General features: G+C 37.3%; 2 long non-coding RNA genes across 22 annotated transcripts in view; one reads left to right on the top strand and one right to left on the bottom strand.

Annotated features, from left to right (window-relative positions):
- The window catches only part of LOC111249751 (uncharacterized), a 67,355-nt gene extending 59,249 nt beyond the window's left edge, over positions 1-8,106 (top strand). For 8 of the 20 annotated variants that reach the window (XR_015326227.1, XR_015326228.1, XR_015326221.1 and 5 more), the window contains 2 exons: positions 5,046-5,136; positions 5,442-8,106. This is a non-coding gene — a long non-coding RNA (uncharacterized LOC111249751). Of the gene's footprint in view, positions 1-2,898; positions 4,619-5,045; positions 5,137-5,441 lie in introns of those variants that run through there. The other 12 variants (XR_015326233.1, XR_015326218.1, XR_015326217.1 and 9 more) reach the window with 7 other exon arrangements.
- A 2,535-nt stretch (positions 8,107-10,641) lies between these two features.
- LOC111249566 (uncharacterized) lies at positions 10,642-22,811 on the bottom strand. 2 transcript variants are annotated; one of them, XR_015326235.1, is made up of 5 exons: positions 22,732-22,811; positions 22,520-22,574; positions 22,078-22,220; positions 21,138-21,369; positions 10,642-12,357 (listed from the first exon to the last, which is right to left on the bottom strand). It is a non-coding gene; the product is annotated as an uncharacterized LOC111249566 (long non-coding RNA). The 2 variants fall into 2 exon arrangements; XR_002672974.2 differs by lacking the exon at positions 10,642-12,357 and adding an exon at positions 18,022-20,845.
- Between the last annotated feature and the right edge of the window lie 66 nt (positions 22,812-22,877).

Raw genomic sequence — 22,877 nt, 5'->3', positions numbered from 1 at the left:
CCAATCTAAGCTAAAAGAATGATACCGAAAGCTCTAATTTAGTACAGCAAAATCGAAATTTGCTGTACCAATTGGCCATTGGTAAATAAGGTTGCGATAATAAGGTAGGAATACCCAATATCTTGCAAAACATGTACCGCTTTCTTTCGGAATCAAGCATACGTTATAGTTAGCAGTTGCCATTTCAAGCACTTGTTTAGGTATCAGCAGATAATTTAGTTACTAAATTGACAATTTTTTGAGTTTTGCCAAGACACTCAATAGCGTTGAAAAAATATTTCAACTAAAATTTACTTTAACATTTCGCTAGTTTCAGTGGTGTATGGGTAAATAAACAGCGAAAACTCAGCTTTATGCGAATATTTGACGGTCTCTGACCATGATACAAATTTTTAAAGCAAACATTTTGGTGAAACTACTTGTAATTTTCAACTAGAAAATGTTAATTGTAATCAACTTATTTTAGATAAATACTGCGTTAAAGAAGCAGACACTTTTTTGCTCACTCAATTACGTATTTCTCCCGGTAATATCTGCCAAGGTTTATTTATAAATTTAAACCTAAAGTGAATCCCATGGTCTTATTGGGAACAATGCGGTACTTATGTGTACTGCTTCATTAAGAATGGTTGGGAGTTTTGAAACGCCCTATATATGCACTATCTATTGGCAATTTTTCTGGCTTATCTTGGGGCTATACTTTTCACTTACGATTATCACAGGAACCCTTCCCGACCCTCAACCCATCTCTACAAATGCGTATCAATAGAGGCTTTTTAATATATTCAGTCGACGGAGCTTAACAAATTATCTGCTTTTAATCTCTAGAGAGCTCATTTCAAATAATTTCATCTTCTGGACATAACCAACGCACTTGCAAGTATTTAGATATTACATTCATATTCAACACTTAGATCAGCATTAAACAGCGCTTAGTTCATTTTTGTGCTGAAGAGAAATACAAAATGACCCTTTCCATTTAATCTTCACACAATACTACATTTCCATATATGCGCTTTTGTTATATTGATTTAAATGTAATATTGACAAACGTAGGCGCAATAATCTAAAGCTAAGGTTAACTATATTAGCAAGAATTTTGCTAGGAAAATCTGATACAACCTTTTTTGGAGAAAACATAATTATTATTCTTTGTAAGTTGCCTCGGTTACAATTAAACTATGACTCATTTTAAAAGCGTAAATTACAGGTAGCACTCAAAAATAGTTCGCTTCGTGCGACAGTGGGTTTTCAAAAATATAAACCTGACATGATTCAGTGTTCAATCGAAGTGTTAATGAAAAAAGGCTCGATTTTTCCATGATAACAGGTTCTTGACAGTATTGTGTAGTACAGTAGTAAATTGGATGGATTTTTAATACTAAAGGAATTGGAATATTTGGTTGATCCATTTGCCCTACCCATTGTCTCAAAGAGTGCATATTGCGCTGAAGAAAAATATTGTTTAAAACTGCAATAACATGTACTATGTCAATAGTAAAATAATCTCTTAATTTATTGATTATTCTTTGATAACGTAGTCATACTACTTCAAGATAGTCGTCACACATCTCGGTCAACTATCGAAAAGGTTTTGAGTTAAAGTCAACTCAATTCACTGAAGTTGGTACTTTTCCTATAGAAGATGCGGAAGAATAGTAAAACCGCAGAACAGGAACTAGGCCAGTTAGTGGTCAAGTGTGCTGTTGACGAGTCGTATCATCTTCATTTTGTAACAAAATGGAACCAAGTCGCCTTTACATACTTAAACATCTCATTGTGCGTTTGTCGCCGTCCGTCACACTATAGCCCAAACTCTGTTTTTTTATGTGAAATGGTTGAAAAGGTCGTTTCAAGACCTAAAATTTTAAATTGAAAGTATTGCTTCTTCCATATTTCGCAACTTAAATCTACATCAATACTAATATTTTTTTCACTTATAAGACCTGAAAATGCTTTTTTTGGTACTCGAGCCATAAGGCATTTCTTCAGATTGCACCCTCACAACACAAAACTACTCTACAATTACGCCCCATTTGAATCTTAATTATTGTCACCATTGTACAACATACAATAAGCATCAAAAGGTATCGTCTCATAGTATTTTCAACACTACAAGCAAATACTCTTAGACGCTTAAAACATTATATTTATCGATTCGTGTTGCTCTACCTAATCGAAATAGTTAAGATATCAAGCAAAGTGACACCTTTAAGGAAATAACAACCAACAATGCTGTATTTCAATCTCTAGGAAAATTTCTCATGTTACGTTAGAGACAGAATAAGCGTAGGAAAGTTTTAATGAGACCGATACTTTTATACGATCAAGACTATTGTTTATCGGCTATTATCTAGAATAGCGGCATGGTCTCTGAGCGTTCATTAATTTATACTATAATCTGCCTTATAGATATCTTTCTTTGACATCCTACGAAAATTTAACCTGTACAAACAAAACCTTTTACCATTTAGTAGCAACTATAACAGGCTTACGGTTTCAGTGAAGATACCAAATAAATAAACTGGTATTATTCGCACGCAAAGACAATGCAGTTAATGATTACTAAACTGTTATTATATGTTTATTGCCACTCAATTATAGCTTCTGACAATGCTGACCATTCATATTTGTATCAATATTCATAAATAGCTCGTGCATTGTGCAAAGTTTCTTTTTATTGTTGTTTTCTTTACATATATAACCATCAATAAGAGTTTATTATGGCGCTAGTCTGAAGTAAACTAAGTGTGAATGTCGTGTGTATTACAGTTGAAGCTACTTTACCCGTAAGTAGTCTTCTGTCATCATCAAACGTTGTTTTTCGTCATTCAGCTTCCTAAGGCGTATTCTATTCAGTCAAAAGACTTTATCTTATTCTATTCTTAGGGACACGTTGTGGTCTAGGTTCGAATTCGGGCTTAGGTAGACTTCCTTGCGTGCTGAGCGCCAGTCATTAGATAGGAAGCCCAACGGTGATACCGTGCGTAAAGCGCGGAATACAAAACTATTCTATGGCATCCACAGGAATAGAGAAGCTAGCAATGAGCCTTAAAATGTTGTCTTCATGAAGTCAATATCCACCTCTGGCATACGATAGACCCTTTTTTAGACCACAAAGTAAATTTTTCTAAGGAAAATGACTATTAGCGTACCAAATCTATGAATATAACGGGCTAGCTTGTAAAATCGTTTCTCTTTATTTCGTTTGATTTTGTTCAACTCTTGATCTTCAGTTACTTCTTCAAAGTTGGAATTCATCCGCTAACAATATCTATAAATATATTAGTCAAATTAACCAACAGCAATTTCTGGTTGAACGTACATAATTTCCGTCTAACTCAAACTAACACAACTAAAATCGCGGTATCATCTAAAATACTGAAGTTCACTGTTTCTAGCACACAAATGAAGGATAATATCGAATAATAATAACTGTTCTTGGGTGCCCTAATTGCACAAAGTTGACCTTTTTCCTCAAATACGTGTGTGATTTTTTGAAAAATATGGTTCGGAAATGTTATATACTTTTATTGGAAGCAAAAAAAGCTAGATGCATTTTAGTTAATAAATTTATCGGAAGAAATTAACAACAAAGCAAAAAATGCGAAGTGGGCAACCTTTTAAATTTTTCGGGTCGTACGTACAGATTCAATTAACAGTAGTGAAGACACCCATACAACGAAGTGAGAATCTATGTCGTAAAAGTGGTTTCATGTTACAAGGTGCATCTAGTATAAGTAATTTAAATAATACTGCAAAATATATAAGTCAAAAGGCCAATGGCGTGTGAAATAAATCTCGGAGTAATAGTTATGCATACTTAAAGACAAAGGGCTCAAATACACTCAGAATAAGACTGCTGTTTCCTTGGCTAGACAAATCGAGTATTTAGGATCCGAATCGATGCAGTACTTTTTCTTAAATAAACAAAAATAAAAAATTAATAAACATAAATAATCTAGGTAAATTTTTTACGCCCACATGTATTACAGTGACGTTTCTTTAGATCCACTAAGATGCTTAGTAAGATCTTTGGTTTGTGCATAACTTGTTTAACCGTAATCGATTTTTGGCCAATTTGGTGTTGCTATTTCTAATCTAAGAGCTAATAAACACTCTATCTGAAGAACGCTAAAGCATTCCGCAGCAGAACGTACTTCGACAGTTTAAGCATTGTTTTATAAACAGCAATACATTTCAAACATTTTTTTTCTCTGGCAGAATGTCCTTGGATTTGAAGCGATGTCTATAGTGCTTACTTTCTATTCTAAAACGACTTTGAAGAACTCAAAGTAGGTGACTTCGGCTGAAGATAGGGTATTAACGAACGAACCAAAAAGCGCATTAGTGAAATTTTATCCCTACTCGACGGTACTATATATAGATAAATCTAGCTCGATTTACCATCTGGCATGGCTCGATTACCCGTTGCTTGCTATGATAGCTTTTAAGGGTTTTAGCTGCGCAGAATAACTCGGATCGGATGAAAATAAAAGGACGACAACAACGATGCACCGTTTCCGTTACCTCGATGGATGTAGAAAACAATATCTGCTGTTAGCTCTCATTGACTGCACTGGCTGTGGCATCAACAACAAAAGTGGAACAGAAACGGGTGAATTTACTCAAGTCACTTGTCTCTGACCTCAACTCAGATTACGTTATTGTCTACTCGTAACTATGTTCAATCAATTTGGTGCTCGAACGGGTTCCGTAGGAGCTATTTAGCCTAATTTCTAAACCTCTTAATAAATAACAAAGAAAACATAACGATTATCGGTATTTAAATTGACGAATAGTCAAGTAATACCTTTTACACCTATGAATTTATATATGATATATATACACACGTGAATAATAAGTAGAGTATATCGCTGGATAAAAGTGGGGATAATATAGTTACTGAATTAAATTTACATTGTAACGTTACATAAAACCCACTGTAGTTAAATGATGACAAACACTTGTTTTTAACCTCGCTTTATGTTCGCATCATCTCTGTGATAGCAAAAGAAGTTAATCTAAAAAATATTTGTTTTCAGATTTTTCCGGTAATCACACAATTTCGAGAAAGGTAATCTTTCTGGAGTTGTTTTTTCCAAAAGGCCGCTCGTCACCCGTATTGTATATTGCGTAAGTATGAAATTGTTACTTTTAAGTTACAATTCCAATTTTTTCACTACAAGATCTTACGCAAACTACCGCTTGACGCAAGAAATAAATGGGGTGGTTGTCCACCTGAACATGACCAACAAAGGTCGAAACACCTTGGTGAAAGAAGCGAGTCTGGCGGTTTACAAAAGGGTAAAATAGATTTAGCCTTTGCTCTATATCAAGATCATCTATGTTAGTTTAAGTATAAAGACGTACTGGAACAGAGGGTACAGCATTGAGCTGATAGCCATTAAACTATTTATGTCATTATTGCTCCTTTTCAGAAGGTACGGGCAGACTCTGAAAGGACCAATTACTGGATGAACTTTATAGAGCATTCCATTACAGACTTTATATTAAAAGATAGAAATTATATTAAAAGAAATCTTATTTTCATATCATATATCTTTAATTCATGAAGTATACGTTTTTAGCAGCTGATTCGCAGTGTATACCGATGAGACAGAGGAAAAAGCAAAGAAATAAGCGGAAAAAGCACCGTCTGCTTACGGTACATGCACGTTGTATTCTGAACAAACCATCAACGAAGCGCTCAAGAGATTACAGCATTGAGCTCAACTATTCTCAGTACTTACCCTTTGTATATTATATCACCTCGGATCTGAACCTTGAAGTATCATTAAGCCACCCAGAAGGAGGCCCACGGCATCACTAAGCCCATTTGGATTTTTCACCGAAACTATAAAGAGTCTTATACAACGCAAAGTGTCAGCCCCGATTAAAGGTATTACATGGCGTGGTATTTTCCTATTTTTATATATTATATATTATTTTATATTATATTTATATACTATATATTATTTTGACTATTCGATCTTTTGCATCAGTGAAATATAAATTTACGATATCTGTGCCTCTTATCGACGAAAAGGCCTACAAGACGTGTTGTTTGTTGCAATGGTCTCGGCCGTTACTGCTACCCGTATCTTATCACTATGGTTACGGCCGCTGTCGCTACCATGTAAACCTGCGAATTGGATCCGCACTAACATTAGCCTGACGCGGTGTACAAAGCTTGGTACCGACATAGCCATCTTGCTGGGAATAAGAGTCTGCGTTTTTACAACTTCTGAATTTGAACCAGCAAGGGAAACAAAGCAAACACACGCACAAATCAATTGGATAGGCCTTTGACGTCGAATATCGAAGGTTTGTCAACAATCGATAGAAAAAGAAATTGTCATATTGTTGGATTATCAAGGGATGCTGGCTATTCACAGGGCGTAATATAGCGTGCCCATAGTCAACCCTTTTACCAAAAATACCTGGAGAATAGACATTTGTTTCCAGGGGCGGACGATGTGTACGCTTAAATCAATGACTGGGTATTACATAATTTGTCTTAAATACGGTTAAGTTGTCAATCGTATGAAAAAGTATGGAATTTTATGTAAACGCCGTGAAGCGAAATACTTTTTAATTGCGAAGTGTACTAGTGCAAAGATCTAATGGGAAAATATTACACATACGACAAAGTAATACATCTTATCCACCTGGGAGTACAGTTTGCCCAATATGCAAGAAGTAGTCAGACGCACAGCAGCTGGCCTACACACAAGACACTTGCAAGCAGTGAGCAGAAGTGGTAGAAATCTTCAGGTTCTTTCAACGTGTAATAGTAGAAGACCGACAACCGTGCTGCATTGGTGAGTGTCGTCAAAACGCAACTAGTTCCGATGCCATTCGATGACTGAAAAATGTGACATGCCTTCCAGCTTTACGGAACAATATACTCCAAAAAAAAGATGAAATAAAACAGAATTAAGCGAAAGCCACTGGTCTATCTTAGTCAAAGCTTTCACTGAGAAATTCAGCAACCCTATACATAACACATATGAGAGGGTCCAAAATGCTTCATCCGGCCCCGTATTGAGAATAATTGTGAGGCTTCAAGCTTGTAAGGGTCGTGAACGTTAGAAAAGGTGAAATCAAGATGAAAAAATAAAGATTGTAAAAGTTATCTAGACTCATTATACTCGCACACGGGATTTGCGTATGAGAGTACTAGAAAAGTTAATCAATAATCAAAGATCCATGCAAACGGCGTAAGCAATTACCATTCTGTATCAGTTATTTCAAATTCGGGTTTTCTATAGCAGGATATATCATGTATATGATCATGCTATATATGCTAGGCGGACGTCATTGACGTCTTGGTTGTAGTGGTTCTAAATGGTTAAACCCCAGTTCTACTGACATTCGAAACCATATTCGAACGAATTATTACCATTAAATAAAATAAGTTATCTAAATTTAAAAACTAAACGGGAATGCATGCGTAGCAGATGGAGAGACCGAGTTTTTAGGCGAAGGAAATGGTGTTATTTTAGGAATGACACTACAGAAGTAGTATCGAACCAACTAGGCCTCGATGCGTGCAAATCGATGCACACGAGTCTATTGCCTTGATAATGGCTAGACTAAATATGTTTTCTTAATTCGTACTTTCAATGCCTGCCAAGCCAATTAGCTAATGAATCTGTCCGCTTGTCTTAGTCGCACGTGATACATAGGCACAATTGGCTTTCACATAGCTAAATCCCTTGGCCGAAAACTTGTATGCTTATGCGACACAAGAAATCGTGGCTTGTTTATATTTGATGAGGCAGCCTACAGTTCCGCCATAGCTTCTGAATCACGTAGAAATTAACGAAAGCACACGAGCTGAGTCCATCAAAGCAGAAACTAGGGGTAGTGAACTCCCGTGCACAAGGATCATAATGAACAATGCCGCGTCGTACAACTGTATCAATAATTTTAACAGAGTCTAAACGGGACATTTGATTGTTGGGCAAGATGGACTGTATATGTGAATGAAAATCAATAAGTCTAATCTAAAAGGCTGGGACGAGCCGAGTTTGAATGTTTTACTAAATTTATTATGAGAATAAACCTGGTTATAGAAATAAAGTTATTTCAACGGCGTAACAGTTCCATTCGTGCTTGGTTCAGGGCACGTAAGGTTTCATGAAATCGAAAAAAATTGCATAAATGAGTGTATGTCAAGTGCGTAAGAAGGTTATATACGATGTGTTTTAATAGTGATAGTTCAAAGAGCAATCTTGAAAACTGTCTTCTGGGGGTAGTGGCTAGTCCATAGTTCCAAGTATGGAGATCTATATAGCGGTGACTGAAGTGCTTAGTTCAAGAACGGGAAAGCTTCATATAGCGAGCATAAGGGCTAGGCCACGGCTTTGCAGCAGTCGCAATCGGAAGTCCTAATCGCCAGGTTTAATCCCTTATGCTCAACCTTGGCTCTTTAACCGTAACGGATGGTTTCGCTATTGCGGATGGAGCTGCCGAGTTCTTAGTTTTAAAACTTCCGAGTCCAAAAACGCGTCTACTTGACTGTCGTTGGTCACTGTTATCTCTTCTTGTAGACACACAATTGCACAACAAGGTGTTTCTACTATCCGTACTACACTACTGATGTATAGTCTCCAACATATCACTGTTCCCTTTAAACATTAATTGCGTACCGACCAAGTAGAATCTAGCCTCTCCGAACCTAGTTTCGCGAAATTGGTCCCTTCGTCTTTTCCTTACGTAGTAACGTACTAACATACTTCTCGTTTCAGTATCACTTTAGTAGTAGACCCTGCGGAACGTTGAAAGAGATAGGTATAACTGTGCCGGTCGCGCTCCAGGTGTTGTCCTTTCAGAATTCCACAATAATTAGTAGTCGCAAGATTTGCGTTCACGGATTAAACAATCAATCGATAAGCGGACCAACCGGGCAGTCCCGAGGCGTCGGGACTGGGCTTACATTTCCAAAGAGAAACGGTTACCCTATGGGAACGACATTCCATAGCGGGCCCATAGCTTTGGCCAATTATCAGTCCGTGCTACCGAAAAACGAAAGTCATCTCTATCAGTGTGCTTTTATTCCGTGGAAAGGCAGCCGTCCTCCAAGGCACTTTGACGATTTTGCCATCGTAAACAATGCTTCGAATGTACTTATTGCCATTTTGGTTACGTTTGGTTTCTTTTTATTTCATTTTTGGAGTTCTACAAAACTGAGCTTTAAATAGTCCAAGGCCGATATGTTAAGTGCCTAGTCTGTTTGAGCAGTGAAGAGAAAGTATACGATGTGGACATCGTTCTTCACAGCCAATTTGATTATATATAGCCCTGCATGAATTTCGTAGTTGTCTATGATTAGTAGGTATGCCATCGAATACCAAATAGCTACGAGGAAGTACTTAAAAAAAAACATTAGTTTTCTGGTCCATTTGAACGAAGGTGCAACTCCCGCTTCTAGCGGGTCACATCTTAAAATATATTAAAAGATATTTGAAGAAGTTGTATATATAGAAGATTTAAAATTCTTTAAGAAAGTTTGGACCACTTCTGTACTAAAGCTTGTAACACGACCGCAGACCATGTTTTCAGAATATACAAAAAAGTTGAGTGTGCCATGTTAAAAAAAAAGCCGTCTTCTAATTAATTGCTATATTCTAGTCACATACGATACGTTCGTGTTCAGCTGTTTCGCGACTCACATACAATTGATCTTGCCTCCACTTTAACGGAACCTCATAACCCTTGAGTTTTGAGTAAGGTGTGCTGCTAATAAAATTCCGTAAGACTGATTAAATATATGACGAACAGACAGATGTTGAAGCAACCTTACTCCGTGTACCAGCAGCTGCAGCTTGAAATGTCGTTGCGACATCGTTTCATTGATCCTGAACAGTGTCAGATCCTTTCCTATTGGAAAGATCTTTATCTGGGGTAGCTGCAGTTGTTTCTAGCATAGACACAGTCGGGCTACTTCAGATTCTTCTTCTTGTCGGGTTACACCCTGTTTCTATGAATCTTTTTTTGTACGTAGTCTTTATTTTGAGTCTACTAGCAGAAAACGACTACAATACTATCAGTATATCTATAAAATGATTGCAGTACAGTAGTAAAAATGCATTAGTAGTCAGATTGAAACAACGAGGAGCCGCGTGTTAGATAAGTGTAGGAAGCAGTAATAGTGGAAAGTGCAAGACATAATAGTCGCTAAACAGGAGAAATAGCAAACAACAAGAAAACAAATCCTGAACTTTTCTTAAGAGCTAAGCAGGCCACTTCAAACAAGGTTATCCAGCAGAGGAACAACTGGCAAGCCCTATTCAAAAATAACAACAGCAACAATATTTACTTACGAGCTAGAAATCTAAAGCCTTGCTAAATTAAGTGGTAGCATCATTATGATTAGGGTTTAAAAATTATAAAGCCCGACGAACACGGCTTTCTGCTTTCTTTTACCATCAAGAAAGAAGCAACATTTGATATATGGTACCAGCATGTTAAAGGCACACCCAACAACGCAGCTAATTTAGATCGTCAAATGAAACCAAGATTAATAGTTTTTAAACTAGACGCTATAACTTTTCAAATATTCACTGCTCATATTTCTCTATAAAAAACTATAAAAAATTTAGATACAACACTAAAATGTCTTCGGATAAATACCTTTATTTACGTGCCGATATAATTATCTCCATCATAGATGTAATGAACATATAAACTTGAGATTCAGTGATTTACCGCGCTAAGGAATCGCATATATGAGATGGGTCGAATGGAAAATAAAACTAGGCCCGTTGAAATTTCTTTGCTAGATTTGTAGCCTGGTCAAACCAAAACACGTTGAAGACGCAGACGCTTGCGCTAAACGTGTTGAGCAAAATCCCGGCATGACTTAAAGGTCTACACATTCTTTTGAAGTTCGGTTCTTAAAAATGCTTTATAAGACATAGGAAACTTTGTACTGTCTGAGGTCCGATGTAAACCTTCTCATAGTAAATAAATCAGAAAAGAAGAATGCTTTAGGTGTAATGGTCCCCGTGATAGCTTAGTGGGTAATACAGCAGCCTCCGAATCCTAGAGACACGTTGCGGTCTAGATTTGAACACGGGCATAGACAGACTTTTTTTCGCGCTAGGAGCTAGCCGTCTAATGGAACGCCTAAAGACGATACCAATGCAGAACTCAAAACATAGAGATACTGACAGTTAGTTAAAAACATTTATATACAAATCTGAAGATAAAAAAGATATACAATTATGTATCGCCACCAGATGAGATCTGACCATTATGGGTAAACGAGCATAAAAAAGCCTTGGTTTTTCAAAATAAATCCACTTACCTTTATTTACATGCAGCAAATAGAAATGTCATAACATGCAGAAGAAGTTTCAACTTAAATTTTGTTCGAATAATACAGCATATAAAAGAGTTTTACTTAGCTAAGGAATTCATGAACATTCTAGAAGATACCTAGATGTACTAATATTTGGACACTTGTTACTTAAAAAGGTACAAAAAGAGTCAAGTGGTACAAAAAATAACTGGCATTAATTCTAGTGATTTTCGAACGTGGAATTTCATCAACTTGACGTTTTAGAATCATACTTACAAATTGGTATAGATAATTCAAACAAACATCTGATCACTAAAATAGTTTGAATTGATCATTTCAGCGTTTATTCTTTGGCGCAAGATACACCATTTTATTTAGTTATTTTTTGACAGATAATGGATCTCTTGCTGACGAGTATAAAAGTGCCCTGTCGCGTAAATAAATCTGATATTTAAATTTTGTTACCGATGAATCGGGATAGAGACCTGGTCCTGATAAAGAATTTTTTTTTAAAATGTAACGCCGAAGAGTGTGAACTAGATCAGATTACTTCTTGGTATTATTTCATATTATTTTTTTTTTCGGAATGTCCGCATGTGACGAGCGCCGACTGTTAAAATACTATTTCTTGTGAATCGACCAGCCTAAAAGTAATTTCACGCTAGTGGAACTGATATTAATGTCAGATCTACTACATACCCTCTATAACACACTTCTATCAATTATAACAGTTACAGATACGAGTGACTATGGTCTTGAAGTGTCAACCCATATCACTTCTCAGACAGATCTGAGCAAGCTGTTGCACATGCAAGTAAGGCCAAGATACAATATTACCCGACTGAAAAAGGCTTAAGAATTATCTTTGCAGTCACGCAAGTTCCACTGCTATCTAATCAGTCAAAAATGTATATTCCTAACAGATCATAAGCTACTACTGCTATTTTTTTTCTAATTCACGCTGCTAATCGTTGTAGAGGTAAGTTACTACTTTTGCCTACGGCTTCGAAGTGGAGACTTCGGTCAGGCTGACACCCTATCGAGGCCTGAAATAAGACAAACGGGACAGCGCCAAAAATATAATGATAGCAAATATAAGTAATGAAATTGACTAGGTACCGATCGCACATTCTCACGTTTATTTTGCAACCTTGGAAAAGGTACGTGACTCAACTAAAGACGATAAGTTGATACAAATAGCTATAAAATACCTCTGGCCAGACCATATCAGATTCTTTAGCAGTATAGGGTAGGCCTTCAGAAATAAGTGTAATTAGAAACTGTCTTTCTGTTTCGAACTGAATTTTAAAACGAAAAATACTTAATTTCCACGCTTTAGAAAAACTTTATTAAGGACACCCAGATATCGAAAGAATCAAACGATTTGTACTCATAGAAAGTGTAGAAAGATAGTATTTGTCATGCGGTGAAACAGCGAAGAATTCTATATCAGGAGAGCTAAGAAGTTAGTTTAGATTTAAGAAGCCATGGAGCCGTACACATATGGATTTTGTCGGCCCACTTAACGGAATCCTGTATTTTTTCGCAATGGATACGTTTTCTAAATATCCCTAGGTGATTTCCCTTTGAACAGTAACAGCAGCATTGACTATAAGAAAACAACTGTTTTTGCAAGCTATGGAAACCGAAATATATTTGTTTCCTATAATAGCACTCAGTTCATATCAAGCATCTTAAAACTTAGGGGGAAATTTACCATGTACATACAGCCCCATTGCATTCTCAACGCAACGGCCAAGTTCCGTACTTTGTTGATACTAAGGTATTGGTGAAACTTAGTAAGCCAGGTTTACATTACGATTTACATTATAGACTAACAGACCCTCTAAAAGGTGTCGTCTAAGGCAGTGCGTCCTTAACAGTGGAACGATAAATAGGATACCTCTACAGATAACGGGAACACTTAGGCCATTGATCGTCACGTTCTCCTTTGTATTGGGTTGGCCTCAAAGGCTAAGAATATGTTTTTCATGATCTGCCAACTTTGAGACTTGCCTTTTTATGTGGTTGGTAAAAATGAATACTACCAAGGGCGGTGTTGACGAAATTGATCTAGTCATAGCGTATAACTTATTAAAATCCTTGATCTAAAAGAATCCGGAATTTTTGGACTGTTGCTGCTATTCACTAAAACGAACCCTGTTTTTAAAACAATGCGGAGATTCGTGGTCTGCTTTGTCAGTGATAGATTTTAATTTTTTGGGCATAAAATCAGTTTTCTTTTTTAACACCTTTGGATTCAGCAAGAGGAGTAAGCTCGGTTCCCTTATCACTAGCATGTTTTTTTTACGAAAAACATAGGTGATTTAGCCTATTTGATCTGGCGTCAAGATGCCTCTGTGCTGATATTTGTCATGCATGCTATCGTTAGAGTCATATAGGGGCTGTAATTGTGGGTTGTCTTTGGGCTCTCAACGTTTCTTTTTAAAAAGTTTTGCATATTTTTAAATCATATTCTTAGCCATAAGTTTATTGTTCCAGAATTGCTTGGTAAGGCCCATCGAAGCTCTTCTCAAGCTTCATGGATACGACTTAGAAGTAAAAATAAAGGTAAAAAAAGGTAAAGAAAGCGAGTCATAAGGTCCTATAAGCATTACCTCAAAGAATTATGAGTGTTGTCGCGCTTTGAGTGACAGTTACTCAACATTAATTTGGACAGAGACCCAATTTGACCAGAATTGATGCTTCGGTACCTAAGAATAAAGCCTGATTGACGCTTACATGGAACCCTACACGTGAAGCAAGCGGTGAAGAAGGCATTACACAGAGCCGAAGAAGGTCTAGAGTCAGGAATGGGGAAGTTACGTGCCTCAGTGACGGATTCGGAAGCTCTCCATGCAGCTCCCGTTTAAACAGAAACGACGAAATCAAACGAAAATAAAATCCATTTAAAAGAACCACAACACGTGCTCGTTCTCCAAATAAGTAGAGCATTCCGAATTACCCTGACCGCAAACGCCACGCTCATGAGCATAACAATATCATGAGATACCATGATCGAGAAACAGGAAGAAATGTATAGAGATTAGGTTCTACCTGTATAGATATTTCGATGTAGTTGTAGAAGTACATCAATTGCCAGGCTAGAAAACGAGATGTCGTCCGTTAGTTAGATAACTGTAGATAAAAATAATTGCGCCAAGGACGTCTGTAAGATGTTAAGAGGTATGATATGGAAAGTATGCATTTTTAATGTTTCAAGAATGATAAATAATGACCCAATACATCAAATTAAACGTTGATAGCATCCTTATTAGCAGACAACCACAAAAATGTGATATTTTAACTCAGTATGACACGCATGTGCCTACTACGTTTGCTGTACTTCAAGGCAACGTAGTTCTTTTAAATTCTCTGTAGAGTTAACAATCGATGACATTTTATTTCATATGAACCCGTATTAGTAGTGCTATACAAAAGAGGCTTACATAGTCCTAGATAAATAGGTTTTGGTTATTTATTCGAAGTTCTTTCATATTTTTCAAAGGATACTATTCACATGTTGTAACGAGTTCTATGAACGACACTTGAAAGACATCACTGAGGATTATCGGTATAAATTTGTAGAATAATAATGCAGTTATTATAACATGCGCTATGCATGTTTGTTTGATAATTGTGTGCACTGACGGAAAATACCGATGTGGAACTAATCATGTCTTCATCGGTACAGCATCGTTATCATTGTCATAGCCAGTTGTCGTTCGACTTTGAGACTGTTGGGGGGAGCGTACGTGTGTGCGAAATTAGAAACAGCAGACAAGTCCGGTATACATGGTAGCAGTGTCGTAAATGAGTCCCATACTCAACTAGCGGTGGTTTTCTTTTTGGGACTAGTTATATCACTAGGCTAAATAAGCTTTGCATAAGCACACAGCTTGACTGTCAATATCTATATATACATGACATGAACAAATTTAATAGACCTTAATACTTCGCTGGGAGAATCCATTCATAATCTGGGATAGCACGTCAAAGTCTTACGAGGCGGTGGTCGTTTTACCCTTCATATTACTCTTCATAACATTACAGATCATTTTGATCTGTAATGTTATGAAGAGTAATGTAAACTTGATTTACCAACACAAATATTCACAGAAGCTCCTTATATTATCAGATATACAATCGTACTGATGTGTATACACATATGCGAATCACGTGCATGCGCATCTCATGGTATGCTGTGAGGGGGGGGGGGGGTCAACTGATATAAACCTTTGGCACGCTTTAGATATAATATTGTTGAATTTTGTCATTTATCTTTAATACGTATTCATATCAACTTAATTCTTTCCACAGAATTGTGGAGTTTCATTCATTGCCTTTGTTTTTCTAAATACATACCTATTTTAATTAACTCTTCTTTTTTAAATAGACTACAGAATAGTAGGCTTACGGTCAGTTGGGAAAGTATGCCTTTATTTGGAAAAACAAGTTTTGATGCGAAAATGTAGGCATATGAAAAAAGGATCCGCAAAACATTGCGATGGTGACGAGTATGCTAACTGTTGAGTATGTGTTATTTTCTATGGCGTAGTCATAGCACTGACTACTTAAGCCACTTCCATACCTTGTTACCTCGTTGATAGATCCGGCCAAGCTTTTTCACACTATTCCAAAATAGAAAATCAACACAATTTATGTTTATTCGCCCTTACTGGTAGTACTCAAACAGCTTATGTGCAAGTTGACGGTACAATATCATAAGATCAAAGCCACAAACAGAACGTTTTACGTCATAATTACGTCATAAATTATATTAGTCCGGGTAAACTTATAAAACTTTAGAATAATTTGTCAGATGTCTTAAAAATTATACGTAAGGGAAACGTACTACACAGAATCTATAACAATTTTCTCTGTACCTGGAGCACCTATACGAATCGTCAGGCTCGTGGAAGCTGTGTTTCTTGCAAAGTCTATGGTAGAACCCATGCACCGCAAAGCGATTCACCGCATGTCGGTTTAGTCGGTTCGCCCCTTTTCATTCTATTATATATAGCTATTCCTTACTGCACTTAAAAAAAAATCACTGTCGATTTCGCGAGTTTTTATTCCCAGTTGTTAAGGTTGATCACAAAGGTTTCTGTGACAGAGGCAACTTCGTTAAGAGATTACGGGTCGTTGTGTGTAACCCCGGCTTCTTTGAAAAAGGAAGGTCTTGATGTAATTTAATCGAGGTTTTCCTCTGTGAAGTTTTCCTGAATGACACGTATCTTATACGTTGCGATCGGAGCCACCTTGTGGCCGAACAGGCTGATAGAAGTTCAGCCAGCCAGGCTAGTAGGTCTCTAAGTTGGCCGAAAGTGCCTTCCTGCGACTCTCAGAAAAAACGTGAGGTGCAACTCTGACGTTGACAAAGATCAGCAACCTCAAGTACGGGAATCAACTACCATAAGCAAGAGGCGATCCGGAGAGGTACAAAATGTCAGTGACATTGACCTCACTTTATTACTATTCATCGCCTTACTTATACCATATACTGTGTAGTTGCCGCGTGGAGCTGGGCTAGGGTTTACAGTACCTAAAATCTTTTCGATCCGCATATCAGTAACTCATCTGAATACAGAACAGCCTCAGTTAGCTTTTGTGGCCCTTTTGTTTGATTAGGGAAAGTCAGCAAAATAAAGAATAGGAATTGGCTTAAACTGTCCCTCAGAACCAGGACAGTTGCCTATCTGAAAGACAACAGTTCAGTCACTCCGTCATCGAGCGTTATTTTATTGTCTTGTCTAATTGAGCACGTTCATAAAGGCTCCAACTTCGGTCCATATGAGCATAACCTTCACTCTGGACTCAAAATTGAAGATCGCCTTAAAATCAATGAACACTGCATACAGCAGATTGTGCGGTTTGCCATTCTCTCTTGATATCGACTGTCAAGATTCTGTATGCTGTTTCTCTGGAACGTTGTCTTCGATACCCATGTTACTCCGTTGAAGTGGAAGGAACGCTTTTTAAGTACGTATTTAGTCTTTCAGTGCGGAGGTCGAAGAGCGGCTTTCTTTTTGCGAATACTTGCCATGATTCAGCGTTTAGGTCTCGCCTTTCATCTAGAAATCCACTATATTACATCTTTCCACTGGCTTGCAGGTGTACAAGTACATAAACATTAAATAGTCCCTTTCAGCACGATATCAGAAAAATGAAACACTTCAGATCCTGCCTTGACCTCGCTTTCTGCGCAAATTTTTAAGACTCTGCAATAGTTCCCGCTACAAATTCTTATTGAATAGTATCGCGTTGAGATTGTCTCTTACCATGTCGGGGTAGAAAAAAGACACCATATCCGCAAATGTATCCAAAAAATGACTCATTAGGAACAAAGAGCTGATTGGGCGCGTCGTCTGATTGTCACTTCTGCTGTATAAGAAACGAAAGTAAATTTATCAAATCGAAGTCTGGTTATTGCAAAGACCACTCAAACTCAGGGTATATATGAGAAAGATCCACCCACACTGTCAGATATCAGAGCGTATTGCTCTGGAGTCAGCGTTATCCGGGTATTCATAGAGCTTAGCATCTCTTATTTTCAGTATAGTTCTATAGTTGCTTTTAACTTTTTATAAAAAAGTTAAAAGAAGTAAATTTTACTCAAACAGACCATGTTAAGAGGCCAATAATAAGAAAGAACCCCTGCATCATTTGCATCCTACCATTTGCCCTACACCATACCAAAACATAGCAAGTGGTATGAAGCCATCGTTGTGAGCCAATTTTTATTATTTATATATTCTTTTTGGATATAAACAACCATTAACGTATCGATTTCCATTTTTACTTCAACTACGGGCTTTCTCCAAAAATATAGCACTTATTTTTGTCTCAGTTTTTTTTGTACATATATATAATATGTTCCGCGAGTAATAGCTTTATTTTGTGAATCTGTTTTTGTGTTAAATAGACACTGTTTAGCCTCGAGAGTGCACTTTCCATGTCCGAATATTAACGTACTTGCCGGCAGATTGTGGTCGCTTTTTATATGAGCACGAAACTTAGTAGGCCATTTGCATGCTACGCACAGGGGTACCAGCTTTTGTCAATACGGAGTTTCCCAAAATGTTTTTAAACATGCACAGGCGCAACGAGTTTGGCGAAACCGCGTTCGACTACTACATATGGTTCGTATTATTGTTCCTGTGAATTTTCCATTTATACTCAATAATAATGTAGATTTTTATTCCTGCACTCAAATAAACCCGCTGAACTACCCACAAAAAATATATCAACGCGAAGAATACGGTTTGCCGAGGGACCTTGTTGTTTAACGTTAGGACAATGCTGTGAATAGTGACGGATAACGTGAAATGATAGGTACAAGAACGTAGCGGACAATTTCTAGATAAATAAGGAGATCACGATTTTATTATAACTTCATTAAGATAACAGGAGATGAATGTAACGATGAGAAATATCCGTAGAATTGGGACCTGATTCAGGAAAGACGAAAAAACCAGTAATCTCACTTGTCAAAAAATTAACGACAGAGTAATTGGAATAGAGTTTGGCATTGCGGATAACCTCACGCTAAGAAGTTTGATAGGCGCACAACAACCATAGCTGCTAAAGACATAATGCAAATGTGGAAGATTAAAATACATTTTCGTAACTATTCTGTAAGGAAAACATCTAGACATTAAACAGAGAGCTTTAAGGGAGAATAATATCGATTCCTAGCAAGATCTCACGTATCACTCATACAACACTTCGAATTGCCAAAAACAAAAATATTTCATTTAATAATATTCAAGGATGAGTTACACATACCCAGGTAACTAAATTATTTGAATATGCCGGGAAAATACGATGAGCCTTCTTTTCTTACATAGGTTAAAGTTAAATCGGACCATATTAATATTTTGGCTAAGTAATTCGAACTGAACGAGCTAAAAAATCGCTACCGAAAACCGAATTCGGTAAGGATTTTTAGACCAACAGTGTGCCTGACTTATTTTCGAGTACATTGTAAACTTACAAAAAAGTGTCATTTGCTACGGTGCAGAAAGCCTGCACAGTGTGCAATACGAGGCCATTACATGCCACGCTAGTAATACGAAGAAGAGTATCCTTGAGGGTCTAGTATATAAGAATAGATAATGAATTCGGCTACTTCTGAATCGATTTGCTGCACCAATGGCACTGCTAGCTTGTGTACGATGCCAGTAATGGTTATGGAAGTATCATACCATTTTATTTGTTACAAGTACTCAGCATTGAAGGATATCTTTTTCAAAATCGGAAAAGTATAAAACATCGACGAATTCCTCGCATGCTTCAAAGCACAAAAAAAGGCAGAGAACATTCGGTTGAGACGAAGGCCGTGAATTCAAAAATTGAAAAATGGATAAGTCCCCAGTCTAAAGGAGAAGGAATTATCGTTTTAAAATCCATACCAACATTATTGGGATGTCCAGTAAGACCTACACCAGCTAGACCTTCTACTGGGGCTTTTATCTTTGACACTACAGCGAAAATGGTGATTCTGAGAGTTTGTTCATACAGTACATATAACTGAAAACCTAAAAGACATCAACGGTATTGTCGCGAAAAGCCATTAAGGATATTTTTGAGCTTTTCAAAGCAACCCTGATCGACACTACGTTTTTACGTTTACCCCGGAGCGAAATAGCTCTGTCCAACCACCTTTATGAATATAACGATCACAAACGCTGATATAAAGCTAACATCATATGAGATAATCCATCAACGAAAACCACATCTATCCAAAACTCACAAAATCAGCGACAGATGCGGCGTATCCTATGGACTATGATTAGAAGATTTATGGCTGTATTAAGGTACCACCACTGGTTTACCGTAAACCAAGTAAGCGCGTACGTCGCCATATCTTGAGACAATTTTGGCCATACGCGTTTACAGAAGCCTTTACCTAGTTCAGGCTGCCATAAAATTGGCCTTCCTAATTAGCTTATTCACATAAAAATAGTACGGTCTACCATAATAAAAGTCGGGAAGTGTACAGACTCAGTGGCGCGCTCTGTATGGCTTACAGAAAATAAGCAAATGCTTTTCTATCCGGTATCTAGGGAGTTTATCACTAAATAATTTGCAAACGGTAGAGCTCGAAGGCCAGTTCAGAAAATGTTTTTTATGGACAACACACTCTTGCTGAAAACACGCCTAAATCGCTCAATAATATAATCAATAGCAAATGGAAAATATCGATTGGCGTGCTCCATAAAGCTTATCTGACTACAATTTTGGACGTTAATCACTTTCTAGACTGGTCTAGAACCTTACGTACAGTGGCATATGTTAACCGTTTCATTAATAAATGCAGGAAACCGCGGGGTTCCAAACATTATAGCGAATACCTTGAGACTACAATATGAAACACCGCATTATTTGCTTTTCCGTAACATCCTAGAAAATGACTTTCTGATAAAATTCGCGTCTAGCGGCAAGGTCTCAAAGAGGAGCAACGGGTTGTATCCAGATGCGCCGTTTAAGAATCCGGAGTATAAGAAAGATTTACTCTAGCGTGATTCGAGCCTGAAAAAGCCACATTTTTGTATGAAGCAAATATCAAATTCTACTGCAAAGGAACCACAAATTTGTTAATATAGTAATAAGCTGGATGCATATGCAAATGCACCTTCACGTTGGAGGTGTAACAATGACATTGCATAATTTTAGGTCGTTGTACATTATTTTAACACAATCAGTTTTTGCCATGTGTAAAGTTTGCATAAGGGTGAAAATGCGTTCAGAAATCAAACAAACGCCGTTAATCTTCTCCATTAAGGTCAAGCAAGCCTATTTATTCACGTGTACAGGAATTTACCTTGTGGATCCTATGTATTGTCGGAATGATCAGACGAAAAATCCAACGAGTTACAGTACAGCGGTTGTTGTGCAATTACAAGGACTGCACACTAGGATATGAGACCGGATCTAACGACGTTCAAGTCCCTACTCTCACGGTGCAAATTTATTATTAGGCGTTCATTGGTTGCAAATATAATCCCAGACAACTCGTTGACATTTAAGCGAGCAGCCAAAGAAGTACAGTTGATCTATAAACATGTCAAAGGCAAACAGGTACAGTCTTTGTTGGCTGTGCACTAAATCGCGCGGCAATTTACTACAAAGCTCATGCCCCTATCCGGTGTTTGATTGCAATAATTTGCTCCGAAAATTTTAGGAACAACCTGTGTACACTGTCGAGGGCTTGTGATAGTTTTGACCAGTATTGAAGCGGCAGTTACAAGCCTTTCGATAACAACAGCGGCGATTGGCTCGTGGAAAGTAAGAGCCCTACCTCCCTTACTTTATAGCTATCAAAGGTAATGCACTTCATTTGCAAGAAAGATTCTTATTTTATCGCTATCACAGGTAACACATTTTAGCCGCAAAAGGGATCAGATGTTTTTATAATATTGAGAGTATTTACGTTAAGTTAATTTATGACAGCCTGTAGAAAATTAGCCACGAAGGCCAATTTGGTCAATCAAAGTGGATGACATGTGTATTTTAAATGATCAAGTTCTCTTCTGTTCATAGTAGATTGACTAGCCGCTTGGCAGTAAATAAACTGATCTCAGATATCGGGCCAACGGTCAACAATACAAAAGGTCTATGTACCTACTATACGACTTAGAATGTACTAAGCTAAAGTTGACCAAGCGGCTAGTTATGTTGCAGACCAGCTTTACAGATATCGACAAGAAAACGCAAAAAAAATAGTCCTTTTACATATCACATATTTGTTTTGATTGTTTTACCTTTTGCGCCTATTCCAACGTGCTGCCCCCGAGATTGTCGACAAAAATGCTCTTCTCAACGCATCGCATACATGTTTTTTTCTGCCAGTCGTACCCTATTCCATAACGAAACGCTATTATTCTCTTATTAGCGTAGAGTTTGCCTGAAATATGAAAAGTTAATTAACGGTTGTCACTTAGGGCTCCGCTACTCAACGTAAGTTTACATGAGCGTAGGTCCCAAACAATAATTTCACGAGCTAAAATATGCTATAATACAATTTTTTTTTAAATTTTAATTTTAAAAAATTTAACCGACTGTATATCATGATTTTGCTTTGTAATTTGAATTATGAAAAATGTATCTTGGTTGTGTGCACTTGTGGAAGCCTTGGAGAAATGTTAATAAATAATAGCATTTGAACGAATAGAATGAGGTAGTAAAACACAGCACAGCGTTTACTTGCGGCTTGCAAAGATCAGGACTACTAGATTCCGTGTAACGCCCCCGAGTTTTCCTGCAAAAACGAATCTTAGTTAGGCTGACTAATCGCCACCTCACTGTACCTCGTGACTCCTCGATACAAAAAATATGCCCAAAAGTGTTTTTATTTATTAAATAGAGCAACTGAGAGGCTAGGTAAAAATACGTCACACACGCGAAACCGACTGTACCTTCGGTTCCTCCGAGGAGGCCTTACTATGTTATCTAGCTGTGTTGATGATCTAACCATAGCTACCAGCAGTATTTTGAGAAACATCTCGAGCTATCAACGAATAAGCTCTCTTTCATCTTGGTCATTAAGATACAGCGGAATTAC

The sequence above is a fragment of the Varroa destructor genome, unplaced genomic scaffold (assembly GCF_002443255.2).
Source record: "Varroa destructor unplaced genomic scaffold, Vdes_3.0 BEIS01000004.1, whole genome shotgun sequence".
Lineage (NCBI taxonomy): Eukaryota > Metazoa > Arthropoda > Arachnida > Mesostigmata > Varroidae > Varroa > Varroa destructor.
This window is presented reverse-complemented; position numbering and strand designations above follow the sequence as displayed.